At 29.2% G+C, this 16,774-nt stretch overlaps 1 long non-coding RNA gene across 50 annotated transcripts in view; it reads left to right on the top strand.

Moving 5' to 3' along the window:
• The window catches only part of LOC126887013 (uncharacterized), a 204,623-nt gene that overhangs the window by 126,181 nt on the left and 61,668 nt on the right, over positions 1 to 16,774 (top strand). For all 50 annotated transcript variants that reach the window (XR_007698867.1, XR_007698897.1, XR_007698886.1 and 47 more), the window contains 2 exons: positions 1,656 to 8,256; positions 11,312 to 15,084. This is a non-coding gene — a long non-coding RNA (uncharacterized LOC126887013). The remainder of the gene's footprint in view (positions 1 to 1,655; positions 8,257 to 11,311; positions 15,085 to 16,774) is intronic.

Here is a 16,774-nt window from a genome sequence, read left to right on the forward strand (position 1 = left end):
ATTCCAAAAAGTTACATTTCTAAATAAAAAATCAAAAGATCCAAACTTGAATAATTTCTTCGCTAGATTCCCAAAGCTATATTTGTCTAAGCAAAACCTAAAAGGTAAATTTTTTTTCAATGCTACAAGGAAAGCTTGCTATATTTCTGGTACAAAAAGAAATCTTCCAAAAACATTTCAAATACGACGCATACATTGTTTACTCCCCGTTTCTTATAAAACTATATCAAGAAAAAATTACAATAAATCTTAAATGATAATTAATACAAATGTTTGACAATTTTTGCACATTGAAGGTGTAGGTTACTTCGAAGGTACAATAAGGTAGAACTATTTCAGCACTACGATTCCAAAAAGTTACATTTCTCTATGAAAAATCAAAAGATCCAAACTTGAATAATTTCTTCGCTAGATTCCCAAAGCTATATATTTGTATAAGCAAAACCTAAAAGGTAAATTTTTTTTCAATGCTACAAGGAAAGCTTGCAATATTTCTGGTACAAAGTGAAATCTCCCAAAAACATTTCAAATACGACGCTTACATTGTTTACTCCCCGTTTCTTATAAAACTATATCGAGAAAAAACTACCATTAATCTTAAATGATACATTAATACAAAGGTTTGACAATTTTTACATATTGAAGGTGTAGATTATTTCGAAGGTACAATAAGGTAGAACTATTTCAACACTACGATTCCAAAAAGTTATATTTCTCTATGAAAAATCAAAAGGTCCAAATTTGAATAATGTCTCGCTAGATTCTCAAAGCTATATTTGCTCAAGCAAACCGAAAAGTCTATTTTTATTTGAATGATACAAAGAAAGCTTGCAAAATTTCTGGTTGAAACTGAAATCTCCCAACAACATTTCAAATACGACGCATACATTTTTTACTCCCCGTTTCTTATAAATCTGTATCAAGAAAAAACTACAATATATCTTAAATGATACATTATTACAAAGGTTTGACAATTTTTTCACATTGAAGGTGTCGATTATTTCGAAGGTACAATAAGCTAGAACTATTTCAACACTACGATTCCAAAAAGCTACATTTCTCCATGAAAAATCAAAAGATCCAAACTTGAATAATTTCTAAAAGTTTCCCAAAGCTATATTGGTCTAAGCAAAACCTAAAAGGTAAATCATTGTTCAATGCTACAACGAAAGCTTGCAATATTACTGATACAAAGTGAAATCTCCCAAAAACATTTCAAATACGACGCATATATTTTTTACTCCCCGTTTCTTATAAAACTATATCAAGAAAAAACTACAAAAAATCGTAAATGATAGATTAATATAAAGGTTTGACAATTTTTTCACATTGAAGGTGTCGATTATTTCGAAGGTACAATAAGGTAGAACTATTTCAACACTACGATTCCAAAAAGTTACATTTCTCCATAAAAATCAAAAGATCCAAACTTGAATAATTTCTTCGCTAGATTCCCAAAGCTATATTTGTCTAAGCAAAACCTAAAAGGTAAATTTTTTTCAGTGCTACAAGGAAAGCTTGCAATATTTCTGGTACAAAAAGAAATCTTCCAAAAACATTTCAAATACGACGCATACATTGTTTACTCCCCGTTTCTTATAAATCTATATCAAGAAAAAACTACAATAAATCTTAAATGATACATTAATACAAAGGTTTGACAATTTTTTCACATTGAAGGTGTCGATTATTTCGAAGGTACAATAAGCTAGAACTATTTCAACACTACGATTCCAAAAAGTTACATTTCTCCATGAAAAATCAAAAGATCCAAACTTGAATAATTTCTTCGCTAGTTTCCCAAAGGTATATTGGTCTAAGCAAAACCTAAAAGGTAAATCATTGTTCAGTGCTACAACGAAAGCTTGCAATATTACTGATACAAAGTGAAATCTCCCAAAAACATTTCGAATACGACGCATATATTTTTTACTCCCCGTTTCTTATAAAACTATATCAAGAAAAAACTACAAAAAATCTTAAATGATAGATTAATATAAAGGTTTGACAATTTTTTCACATTGAAGGTGTCGATTATTTCGAAGGTACAATAAGGTAGAACTATTTCAACACTACGATTCCAAAAAGTTACATGTCTCCATAAAAATCAAAAGATCCAAACTTGAATAATTTCTTCGCTAGATTCCCAAAGCTATATTTGTCTAAGCAAAACCTAAAAGGTAAATTTTTTTTCAATGCTACAAGGAAAGCTTGCAATATTTCTGGTACAAAAAGAAATCTTCCAAAAACATTTCAAATACGACGCATACATTGTTTACTCCCCGTTTCTTATAAGACTATATCAAGAAAAAACTACAAAAAATCTTAAGTGATAGATTAATATAAAGGTTTGACAATTTTTTCACATTGAAGGTGTCGATTATTTCGAAGGTACAATAAGGTAGAAGTATTTCAACACTAAGATTCCAAAAAGTTACATTTCTCCATGAAAGATCAAAAGATCCAAACTTGAATAATTTCTTCGCTAGATTCCCAAAGCTATATTGGTCTAAGCAAAACCTAAAAGGTAAAAATTTTTTTAATGCTACAACGAAAGCTTGCAATATTTCTGGTACAAAGTGAAATCTCCCAAAAACATTTCGAATACGACGCATATATTTTTTACTCCCCGTTTCTTATAAAACTATATCAAGAAAAAACTACAAAAAATCTTAAATGATAGATTAATATAAAGGTTTGACAATTTTTTCACATTGAAGGTGTCGATTATTTCGAAGGTACAATAAGGTAGAAGTATTTCAACACTAAGATTCCAAAAAGTTACATTTCTCCATGAAAGATCAAAAGATCCAAACTTGAATAATTTCTTCGCTAGATTCCCAAAGCTATATTGGTCTAAGCAAAACCTAAAAGATAACTCATTTTTCAATGCTACAACGAAAGCTTGCAATATTTCTGGTACAAATTGAAATCTCCCAAAAACATTTCAAACACGACGCATATATTTTTTACTCCCCGTTTCTTATAAAACTATATCAAGAAAAAACTACAAAAAATCTTAAATGATAGGTTAATATAAAGGTTTGACAATTTTTTCACATTGAAGGTGTCGATTATTTCGAAGGTACAATAAGGTAGAACTATTTCAACACTACGATTCCAAAAAGTTACATTTCTCCATGAAAAATCAAAAGATCCAAACTTGAATAATTTCTTCGCTAGATTCCAAAGCTATATTGGTCTAAGCAAAACCTAAAAGATAACTCATTTTTCAATGCTACAACGAAAGCTTGCAATATTTCTGGTACAAATTGAAATCTCCCAAAAACATTTCAAACACGACGCATATATTTTTTACTCCCCGTTTCTTATAAAACTATATCAAGAAAAAACTACAAAAAATCTTAAATGATAGGTTAATATAAAGGTTTGACAATTTTTTCACATTGAAGGTGTCGATTATTTCGAAGGTACAATAAGGTAGAACTATTTCAACACTACGATTCCAAAAAGTTACATTTCTCCATAAAAAATCTAAAGATCCAAACTTGAATAATTTCTTCGCTAGATTCCCAAAGCTATATTTGTCTAAGCAAAACCTAAAAGGTAAATTTTTTTTCAATGCTACAAGGAAAGCTGGCTATATTTCTGGTACAAAAAGAAATCTTCCAAAAACATTTCAAATACGACGCATACATTGTTTACTCCCCGTTTCTTATAAAACTATATCAAGAAAAAATTACAATAAATCTTAAATGATAATTAATACAAATGTTTGACAATTTTTGCACATTGAAGGTGTAGGTTACTTCGAAGGTACAATAAGGTAGAACTATTTCAGCACTACGATTCCAAAAAGTTACATTTCTCTATGAAAAATCAAAAGATCCAAACTTGAATAATTTCTTCGCTAGATTCCCAAAGCTATCTATTTGTATAAGCAAAACCTAAAAGGTAAACTTTTTTTCAATGCTACAAGGAAAGCTTGCAATATTTCTGGTACAAAGTGAAATCTCCCAAAAACATTTCAAATACGACGCTTACATTGTTTACTCCCCGTTTCTTATAAAACTATATCGAGAAAAAACTACCATTAATCTTAAATGATACATTAATACAAAGGTTTGACAATTTTTACATATTGAAGGTGTAGATTATTTCGAAGGTACAATAAGGTAGAACTATTTCAACACTACGATTCCAAAAAGTTATATTTCTCTATGAAAAATCAAAAGGTCCAAATTTGAATAATTTCTCGCTAGATTCTCAAAGCTATATTTGCTCAAGCAAACCGAAAAGTCTATTTTTATTTGAATGATACAAAGAAAGCTTGCAAAATTTCTGGTTGAAACTGAAATCTCCCAACAACATTTCAAATACGACGCATACATTTTTTACTCCCCGTTTCTTATAAATCTGTATCAAGAAAAAACTACAATATATCTTAAATGATAGGTTAATATAAAGGTTTGACAATTTTTTCACATTGAAGGTGTCGATTATTTCGAAGGTACAATAAGGTAGAACTATTTCAACACTACGATTCCAAAAAGTTACATTCCTCTATGAAAAATCAAAAGATCCAAACTTGAATAATTTCTTCGCTAGATTGCCAAAGCTATATTTGTCTTGGCAAAACCTAAAAGGTAAATTTTTTTTCAATGCTACAAGGAAAGCTTGCAATATTTCTGGTACAAAGTGAAATCTTCAAAAAACATTTCAAATACGACGCATACATTATTTACTCCCCGTTTCTTATAAAACTATATCAAGAAAAAACTACAATAAATCTTAAATGATACATTAATACAAAGGTTTGACAATTTTTCACATTGAAGGCGTAGGTTACTTCGAAGGTACAATAAGGTAGAACTATTTCAACACTACGATTCCAAAAAGTTACATTTCTAAATAAAAAATCAAAAGATCCAAACTTGAATAATTTCTTCGCTAGATTCCCAAAGCTATATTTGTCTAAGCAAAACCTAAAAGGTAAATTTTTTTTCAATGCTACAAGGAAAGCTTGCTATATTTCTGGTACAAAAAGAAATCTTCCAAAAACATTTCAAATACGACGCATACATTGTTTACTCCCCGTTTCTTATAAAACTATATCAAGAAAAAATTACAATAAATCTTAAATGATAATTAATACAAATGTTTGACAATTTTTGCACATTGAAGGTGTAGGTTACTTCGAAGGTACAATAAGGTAGAACTATTTCAGCACTACGATTCCAAAAAGTTACATTTCTCTATGAAAAATCAAAAGATCCAAACTTGAATAATTTCTTCGCTAGATTCCCAAAGCTATATATTTGTATAAGCAAAACCTAAAAGGTAAATTTTTTTCAATGCTACAAGGAAAGCTTGCAATATTTCTGGTACAAAGTGAAATCCCCCAAAAACATTTCAAATACGACGCTTACATTGTTTACTCCCCGTTTCTTATAAAACTATATCGAGAAAAAACTACCATTAATCTTAAATGATACATTAATACAAAGGTTTGACAATTTTTACATATTGAAGGTGTAGATTATTTCGAAGGTACAATAAGGTAGAACTATTTCAACACTACGATTCCAAAAAGTTATATTTCTCTATGAAAAATCAAAAGGTCCAAATTTGAATAATGTCTCGCTAGATTCTCAAAGCTATATTTGCTCAAGCAAACCGAAAAGTCTATTTTTATTTGAATGATACAAAGAAAGCTTGCAAAATTTCTGGTTGAAACTGAAATCTCCCAACAACATTTCAAATACGACGCATACATTTTTTACTCCCCGTTTCTTATAAATCTGTATCAAGAAAAAACTACAATATATCTTAAATGATACATTAATACAAAGGTTTGACAATTTTTTCACATTGAAGGTGTCGATTATTTCGAAGGTACAATAAGCTAGAACTATTTCAACACTACGATTCCAAAAAGCTACATTTCTCCATGAAAAATCAAAAGATCCAAACTTGAATAATTTCTAAAAGTTTCCCAAAGCTATATTGGTCTAAGCAAAACCTAAAAGGTAAATCATTGTTCAATGCTACAACGAAAGCTTGCAATATTACTGATACAAAGTGAAATCTCCCAAAAACATTTCAAATACGACGCATACATTGTTTACTCCCCGTTTCTTATAAGACTATATCAAGAAAAAACTACAAAAAATCTTAAGTGATAGATTAATATAAAGGTTTGACAATTTTTTCACATTGAAGGTGTCGATTATTTCGAAGGTACAATAAGGTAGAAGTATTTCAACACTAAGATTCCAAAAAGTTACATTTCTCCATGAAAGATCAAAAGATCCAAACTTGAATAATTTCTTCGCTAGATTCCCAAAGCTATATTGGTCTAAGCAAAACCTAAAAGGTAAAAATTTTTTTAATGCTACAACGAAAGCTTGCAATATTTCTGGTACAAAGTGAAATCTCCCAAAAACATTTCGAATACGACGCATATATTTTTTACTCCCCGTTTCTTATAAAACTATATCAAGAAAAAACTACAAAAAATCTTAAATGATAGATAATATAAAGGTTTGACAATTTTTTCACATTGAAGGTGTCGATTATTTCGAAGGTACAATAAGGTAGAAGTATTTCAACACTAAGATTCCAAAAAGTTACATTTCTCCATGAAAGATCAAAAGATCCAAACTTGAATAATTTCTTCGCTAGATTCCCAAAGCTATATTTGTCTAAGCAAAACCTAAAAGGTAAATTTTTTTCATTGCTACAACGAAAGCTTGCAATATTGCTGGCACAAATTGAAATCTTCTTAAAACATTTCAACTGCGACGCATAAATTATTTACTCCCCGTTTCCTATTAAACTATATCAAGAAAACACTACAAAAAATCTTAAATGATAGATCAACACAAAGATTTGATAATTTTTTCACATTGAAGGTGTAGAATATTTCGAAGGTACAAAAAGGTACAATGATTTCAACACTACGATTCCAAAAATTTTAATTTCTCTATGAAAAATCAAAAGATCAAAACTTGAATAATTTCTTCGCTAGATTCCCAAAGCTATATTTGTCTAAGCAAAACCTAAAAGGTAAATTTTTTTTCAATGCTATAAGGAAAGCTTGCAATATTTCTGGTAGAAAGTGAAATCTCCCAAAAACATTTAAAATACGACGCATATATTGTTTACTCCCTGTTCCTTATAAAACGATATCAAGAAAACAGTACAAAAATTTTAAATAATACATTAATACAAAGTTTTGACAATTTTTTCACATTCAAGGAGTAGAATATTTCGAAGGTGCAATAAGGTAGAAATATTTCAACACTATGATTCCAAAAAGTTACATTCCTCTATGAAAAATCAAAAGATCCAAACTTGAATAATTTCTTCGCTAGATTCCCAAAGCTATATTTGTCTAAGCAAAACCTAAAAGGTAAATTTTTTCAATGCTACAACGAAAGCTTGCAATATTTTTGATACAAAGTGAACTCTTCCAAAAACATTTCAAATACGACCGAGTCATTTTTACTTCCCGTTTCTTATTAAACTATATCAAGAAAAAACTACAAAAAATCTTAAATGATAGATCAACACAAAGATTTGACAATTTTTTCACATTCAAGGAGTAGAATATTTCGAAGGTACAATAAGGTAGAAATATTTCAACACTATGATTCCAAAAAGTTACATTCCTCTATGAAAAATCAAAAGATCCAAACTTGAATAATTTCTTCGCTAGATTCCCAAAGCTATATTTGTCTAAGCAAAACCGAAAAGGTAAATTTTTTTTCAATGCTACAAAGAAAGCTTGCAATATTTCTGGTAGAAAGTGAAATCTCCCAAAAACATTTAAAATACGACGCATAAATTGTTTACTCCCTGTTTCTTATAAAACGATATCAAGAAAACAGTACAAAGATTTTAAATAATACATTAATACAAAGTTTTGACAATTTTTTCACATTCAAGGAGTAGAATATTTCGAAGGTACAAAAAGGTACAATGATTTCAACACTATGATTCCAAAAAGTTATATTCCTCTATGAAAAATCGAAAGATCCAAACTTGAATAATTTCTTCGCTAGATTCCCAAAGTTATATTTGTCTTAGCAAAACCTAAAAGGTAATTTTTTTTCAATGCTACAGCGAAAGCTTGCAATATTTTTGGTACAAAGTGAACTCTTCCAAAAACATTTCAAATACGACGGATTCATTTTTGCTTCCCGTTTCTTATTAAACTATATCAAGAAAAAACTACAAAAAATCTTAAATGATAGATCAACACAAAGATTTGACAATTTTTTCACATTGAAGGTGTAGAATATTTCGAAGGTATAAAAAGGTACAATGATTTCAACACTACGATTCCAAAAAGTTATATTCCTCTATGAAAAATCAAAAGATCCAAACTTGAATAATTTCTTCGCTAGATTGCCAAAGCTATATTTGTCTTAGCAAAACCTAAAAGGTAAATTTTTTTTCAATGCTACAAGGAAAGCTTGCAATATTTCTGGTAGAAAGTGAAATCTTCCAAAAACATTTCAAATACGACGCATACATTATTTACTCCCCGTTTCTTATAAAACTATATCAAGAAAAAACTACAATAAATCTTAAATGATACATTAATACTAAGGTTTGACAGTTTTTGCACATTGAAGGTGTAGGTTACTTCGAAGGCACAATAAGGTAGAACTATTTCAGCACTACGATTCCAAAAAGTTACATTTCTCTATGAAAAATCAAAAGATCCAAACTTGAATAATTTCTTCGCTAGATTCCCAAAGCTATGTTGGTCTAAGCAAAACCTAAAAGGTAATATTTATTTTCAATGCTACAACGAAAGCTTGCAATATTTCTGGTACAAAGTGAAATCTCCCAAAAACATTTCAAATACGACGCATATATTTTTTACTCCCCGTTTCTTATAAATCTATATCAAGAAAAAACTACAATAAATCTTAAGTGATACATTAATACAAAGGTTTGACAATTTTTTCACATTGAAGGTGTCGATTATTTCGAAGGTACAATAAGGTAGAACTATTTCAGCACTACGATTCCAAAAAGTTACATTTCTCTATGAAAAATCAAAAGATCCAAACTTGAATAATTTCTTCGCTAGATTCCCAAAGCTATATTTGGCTAAGCAAAACCTAAAAGGTAAATTTTTTTCAATGCTACAACGAAAGCTTGCAATATTGCTGGTACAAATTGAAATCTTCTTAAAGCATTTCAACTGCGACGCATAAATTGTTTACTCCCCGTTTCTTATTAAACTATATCAAGAAAACACTACAAAAAATCTTAAATGATAGATCAACACAAAGATTTGATAATTTTTTCACATTGAAGGTGTAGAATATTTCGAAGGTACAAAAAGGTACAATCATTTCAACACTACGATTCCAAAAATTTTAATTTCTCTATGAAAAATCAAAAAGCAAAACCTAAAAGGTAAATTTTTTTTCAATGCTACAAGTAAAGCTTGCAATATTTCTGGTAGAAAGTGAAATCTCCCAAAAACATTTAAAATACGACGCTTACATTGTTTACTACCTGTTTCTTATAAAACGATATCAAGAAAACAGTACAAAAAATCTTGAATAATACATTAATACAAAGGTTTGACAATTTTTTCACATTGAAGGAGTAGAATATTTCGAAGGTACAATAAGGTAGAACTATTTCAACACTACGATTCCATTATATTCCTCTATGAAAAATCAAAAGATCCAAACTTGAATAAAGTCTTCGCTAGATTCCCAAAGCTATATTTGTCTAAGCGAAACCTAAAAGGTAAATTTTTTTCCATGCTACAACGAAAGCTTGCAATATTTTTGGTACAAAGTGAAATTTTCCAATAACATTTCAAATACGACGGATTCATTTTTACTCCCCGTTCCTTATTAAACTATATCAAGAAAAAACTACAAAAAATCTTGAATAATACATTAATACAAAGGTTTGAACATTTTTTCACATTGAAGGAGTAGAATATTTCGAAGGTACAATAACGTAGAACTATTTCAACACTACGATTCCAAAAAGGTATATTCCTCTATGAAAAATCAAGAGATCCAAACTTGAATAATTTCTTCGCTAGATTCCCAAAGCTATATTTGTTTAAGCAAAACCTAAAAGGTAAATTTTTTTCAATGCTACAACGAAAGCTTGCAATATTTCTGGTACAAAGTGAAATCTTCTAAAAACATTTCAAATACGACGCATACATTGTTTACTCCCTGATTCTTATTAAACTATATCAAGAAAACACTACATAAAATCTTAAATGATAGATCAACACAAAGATTTGACAATTTTTTCACATTGAAGGTGTAGAATATTTCGAAGGTACAAAAAGGTACAATGATTTCAACACTACGATTCCAAAAAGTTATATTCCTCTAAAAAATCAAAAGATCCAAACTTGAATAATTTGTTCGCTAGATTCTCAAAGCTGTATTTGTCTAAGCGCAACCTAAAAGGTAAATTTTTTTCAACGCTACAACGAAAGCTTGCAATATTTTTGGTACAAAGTGAAATCTTCCAAAAACATTTCAAATACGACGGATTCATTTTTACTCCCCGTTCCTTATTAAACTGTATCAAGAAAAAACTACAAAAAATCTTGAATAATACATTAATACAAGGTTTGACAATTTTTTCACATTGAAAGAGTAGAATATTTCGAAGGTACAATAAGGTAGAACTGTTCCAACACTATGATTCCAAAAAGTTACATTCCTCTATGAAAAATCAAAAGATCCAAACTTGAATAATTTCTTCGCTAGATTCCCAAAGCTATATTTGTCTAAGCAAAACCTAAAAGGTAAATTTTTGTCAATGCTACAACGAAAGCTTGCAATATTTATGGTACAAAGTGAAATCTTCTAAAAACATTTCAAATACGACGCATACATTGTTTACTCCCCGTGTCTTATTAAACTATATCAAGAAAACACTACAAAAAATCTCAAATGATAGATCAACACAAAGATTTGACAATTTTTTCACATTGAAGGTGTAGAATATTTCGAAGGTACAAAAAGGTACAATGATTTCAACACTACGATTCCAAAAAGTTATATTCCTCTATGAAAAATCAAAAAATCCAAATTTGAATAATTTCTTCGCTAGATTCTCAAAGCTATATTTGTCTAAGCAAAACCTAAAAGGTAAATTTTTTTCAATGCTACAACGAAAGCTTGCAATATTTCTTGTACAAAGTGAAATCTTCTAAAAACATTTCAAATACGACGCATACATTGTTTACTCCCCGTGTCTTATTAAACTATATCAAGAAAACACTACAAAAAATCTTAAATGATAGATCAACACAAAGATTTGACAATTTTTTACATTGAAGGTGTAGAATATTTCGAAGGTACAAAAAGGTACAATGATTTCAACACTACGATTCCAAAAAGTTATATTCCTCTATAAAAAATCAAAATCCAAACTTGAATAGTTTCTTCGCTAGATTGCCAAAGCTATATTTGTCTTAGCAAAACCTAAAAGGTAAATTTTTTTTCAATGCTACAAGGAAAGCTTGCAATATTTCTGGTACAAAGTGAAATCTTCCAAAAACATTTCAAATACGACGCATACATTATTTACACCCCGTTTCTTATAAAACTATATCAAGAAATACTACAATAAATCTTAAATGATACATTAATACAAAGTTTTGACAATTTTTGCACATTGAAGGTGTAGGTTACTTCGAAGGCACAATAAGGTAGAACTATTTCAGCACTACGATTCCAAAAAGTTACATTTCTCTATGAAAAATCAAAAGATCCAAACTTGAATAATTTCTTCGCTAGATTCCCAAAGCTATGTTGGTCTAAGCAAAACCTAAAAGGTAAAATTTTTTTTCAATGCTACAACGACAGCTTGCAGTATTTCTGGTACAATGTGAAATCTCCCAAAAACATTTCAAATACGACGCATATATTTTTTACTCCCCGTTTCTTATAAATCTATATCAAGAAAAAACTACAATAAATCTTAAGTGATACATTAATACAAAGGTTTGACAATTTTTTCACATAGATGGTGTCGATTATTTCGAAGGTACAATAAGGTAGAACTATTTCAGCACTATGATTCCAAAAAGTTACATTTCTCTATGCAAAATCAAAAGATCCAAACTTGAATAATTTCTTCGCTAGATTCCCAAAGCTATATTTGTCTAAGCAAAACCTAAAAGGTAAATTTTTTTCATTGCTACAACGAAAGCTTGCAATATTGCTGGCACAAATTGAAATCTTCTTAAAACATTTCAACTGCGACGCATAAATTGTTTACTCCCCGTTTCCTATTAAACTATATCAAGAAAACACTACAAAAAATCTTAAATGATAGATCAACACAAAGATTTGATAATTTTTTCACATTGAAGGTGTAGAATATTTCGAAGGTACAAAAAGGTACAATGATTTCAACACTATGATTCCAAAAATTTTAATTTCTCTATGAAAAATCAAAAGATCAAAACTTGAATAATTTCTTCGCTAGATTCCCAAAGCTATATTTGTCTAAGCAAAACCTAAAAGGTAAATTTTTTTTCAATGCTATAAGGAAAGCTTGCAATATTTCTGGTAGAAAGTGAAATCTCCCAAAAACATTTAAAATACGACGCATATATTGTTTACTCCCTGTTCCTTATAAAACGATATCAAGAAAACAGTACAAAAATTTTAAATAATACATTAATACAAAGTTTTGACAATTTTTTCACATTCAAGGAGTAGAATATTTCGAAGGTGCAATAAGGTAGAAATATTTCAACACTATGATTCCAAAAAGTTACATTCCTCTATGAAAAATCAAAAGATCCAAACTTGAATAATTTCTTCGCTAGATTCCCAAAGCTATATTTGTCTAAGCAAAACCTAAAAGGTAAATTTTTTCAATGCTACAACGAAAGCTTGCAATATTTTTGATACAAAGTGAACTCTTCCAAAAACATTTCAAATACGACCGAGTCATTTTTACTTCCCGTTTCTTATTAAACTATATCAAGAAAAAACTACAAAAAATCTTAAATGATAGATCAACACAAAGATTTGACAATTTTTTCACATTCAAGGAGTAGAATATTTCGAAGGTACAATAAGGTAGAAATATTTCAACACTATGATTCCAAAAAGTTACATTCCTCTATGAAAAATCAAAAGATCCAAACTTGAATAATTTCTTCGCTAGATTCCCAAAGCTATATTTGTCTAAGCAAAACCGAAAAGGTAAATTTTTTTTCAATGCTATAAGGAAAGCTTGCAATATTTCTGGTAGAAAGTGAAATCTCCCAAAAACATTTAAAATACGACGCATAAATTGTTTACTCCCTGTTTCTTATAAAACGATATCAAGAAAACAGTACAAAGATTTTAAATAATACATTAATACAAAGTTTTGACAATTTTTTCACATTCAAGGAGTAGAATATTTCGAAGGTACAAAAAGGTACAATGATTTCAACACTATGATTCCAAAAAGTTAAATTCCTCTATGAAAAATCGAAAGATCCAAACTTGAATAATTTCTTCGCTAGATTCCCAAAGTTATATTTGTCTTAGCAAAACCTAAAAGGTAATTTTTTTTCAATGCTACAGCGAAAGCTTGCAATATTTTTGGTACAAAGTGAACTCTTCCAAAAACATTTCAAATACGACGGATTCATTTTTGCTTCCCGTTTCTTATTAAACTATATCAAGAAAAAACTACAAAAAATCTTAAATGATAGATCAACACAAAGATTTGACAATTTTTTCACATTGAAGGTGTAGAATATTTCGAAGGTATAAAAAGGTACAATGATTTCAACACTACGATTCCAAAAAGTTATATTCCTCTATGAAAAATCAAAAGATCCAAACTTGAATAATTTCTTCGCTAGATTGCCAAAGCTATATTTGTCTTAGCAAAACCTAAAAGGTAAATTTTTTTTCAATGCTACAAGGAAAGCTTGCAATATTTCTGGTACAAAGTGAAATCTTCCAAAAACATTTCAAATACGACGCATACATTATTTACTCCCCGTTTCTTATAAAACTATATCAAGAAAAAATTACAATAAATCTTAAATGATACATTAATACTAAGGTTTGACAATTTTTGCACATTGAAGGTGTAGGTTACTTCGAAGGCACAATAAGGTAGAACTATTTCAGCACTACGATACCAAAAAGTTACATTTCTCTATGAAAAATCAAAAGATCCAAACTTGAATAATTTCTTCGCTAGATTCCCAAAGCTATGTTGGTCTAAGCAAAACCTAAAAGGTAATATTTATTTTCAATGCTACAACGAAAGCTTGCAATATTTCTGGTACAAAGTGAAATCTCCCAAAAACATTTCAAATACGACGCATATATTTTTTACTCCCCGTTTCTTATAAATCTATATCAAGAAAAAACTACAATAAATCTTAAGTGATACATTAATACAAAGGTTTGACAATTTTTTCACATTGAAGGTGTCGATTATTTCGAAGGTACAATAAGGTAGAACTATTTCAGCACTACGATTCCAAAAAGTTACATTTCTCTATGAAAAATCAAAAGATCCAAACTTGAATAATTTCTTCGCTAGATTCCCAAAGCTATATTTGGCTAAGCAAAACCTAAAAGGTAAATTTTTTTCAATGCTACAACGAAAGCTTGCAATATTGCTGGTACAAATTGAAATCTTCTTAAAGCATTTCAACTGCGACGCATAAATTGTTTACTCCCCGTTTCTTATTAAACTATATCAAGAAAACACTACAAAAAATCTTAAATGATAGATCAACACAAAGATTTGATAATTTTTTCACATTGAAGGTGTAGAATATTTCGAAGGTACAAAAAGGTACAATCATTTCAACACTACGATTCCAAAAATTTTAATTTCTCTATGAAAAATCAAAAAGCAAAACCTAAAAGGTAAATTTTTTTTCAATGCTACAAGTAAAGCTTGCAATATTTCTGGTAGAAAGTGAAATCTCCCAAAAACATTTAAAATACGACGCTTACATTGTTTACTACCTGTTTCTTATAAAACGATATCAAGAAAACAGTACAAAAAATCTTGAATAATACATTAATACAAAGGTTTGACAATTTTTTCACATTGAAGGAGTAGAATATTTCGAAGGTACAATAAGGTAGAACTATTTCAACACTACGATTCCATTATATTCCTCTATGAAAAATCAAAAGATCCAAACTTGAATAAAGTCTTCGCTAGATTCCCAAAGCTATATTTGTCTAAGCGAAACCTAAAAGGTAAATTTTTTTCAATGCTACAACGAAAGCTTGCAATATTTTTGGTACAAAGTGAAATTTTCCAATAACATTTCAAATACGACGGATTCATTTTTACTCCCCGTTCCTTATTAAACTATATCAAGAAAAAACTACAAAAAATCTTGAATAATACATTAATACAAAGGTTTGACAATTTTTTCACATTGAAGGAGTAGAATATTTCGAAGGTACAATAAGGTAGAACTATTTCAACACTACGATTCCAAAAAGGTATATTCCTCTATGAAAAATCAAGAGATCCAAACTTGAATAATTTCTTCGCTAGATTCCCAAAGCTATATTTGTTTAAGCAAAACCTAAAAGGTAAATTTTTTTCAATGCTACAACGAAAGCTTGCAATATTTCTGGTACAAAGTGAAATCTTCTAAAAACATTTCAAATACGACGCATACATTGTTTACTCCCTGATTCTTATTAACCTATATCAAGAAAACACTACATAAAATCTTAAATGATAGATCAACACAAAGATTTGACAATTTTTTCACATTGAAGGTGTAGAATATTTCGAAGGTACAAAAAGGTACAATGATTTCAACACTACGATTCCAAAAAGTTATATTCCTCTAAAAAATCAAAAGATCCAAACTTGAATAATTTGTTCGCTAGATTCTCAAAGCTGTATTTGTCTAAGCGCAACCTAAAAGGTAAATTTTTTTCAATGCTACAACGAAAGCTTGCAATATTTTTGGTACAAAGTGAAATCTTCCAAAAACATTTCAAATACGACGGATTCATTTTTACTCCCCGTTCCTTATTAAACTATATCAAGAAAAAACTACAAAAAATCTTGAATAATACATTAATACAAAGGTTTGACAATTTTTTCACATTGAAAGAGTAGAATATTTCGAAGGTACAATAAGGTAGAACTGTTCCAACACTATGATTCCAAAAAGTTACATTCCTCTATGAAAAATCAAAAGATCCAAACTTGAATAATTTCTTCGCTAGATTCCCAAAGCTATATTTGTCTAAGCAAAACCTAAAAGGTAAATTTTTGTCAATGCTACAACGAAAGCTTGCAATATTTCTGGTACAAAGTGAAATCTTCTAAAAACATTTCAAATACGACGCATACATTGTTTACTCCCCGTTTCTTATTAAACTATATCAAGAAAACACTACAAAAAATCTTAAATGATAGATCAACACAAAGATTTGACAATTTTTTCACATTGAAGGTGTAGAATATTTCGAAGGTACAAAAAGGTACAATGATTTCAACACTACGATTCCAAAAAGTTATATTCCTCTAAAAAATCAAAAGATCCAAACTTGAATAATTTCTTCGCTAGATTCTCAAAGCTGTATTTGTCTAAGCGCAACCTAAAAGGTAAATTTTTTTCAATGCTACAACGAAAGCTTGCAATATTTTTGGTACAAAGTGAAATCTTCCAAAAACATTTCAAATACGACGCTTACATTGTCTACCCCCCGTTTTTTATAAAACTATATCAAGAAAAAACTACCATTAATCTTAAATGATACATTAATACAAAAGTTTGACAATTTTT

Source organism: Diabrotica virgifera, chromosome 6 (genome assembly GCF_917563875.1).
Source record: "Diabrotica virgifera virgifera chromosome 6, PGI_DIABVI_V3a".
Lineage (NCBI taxonomy): Eukaryota > Metazoa > Arthropoda > Insecta > Coleoptera > Chrysomelidae > Diabrotica > Diabrotica virgifera.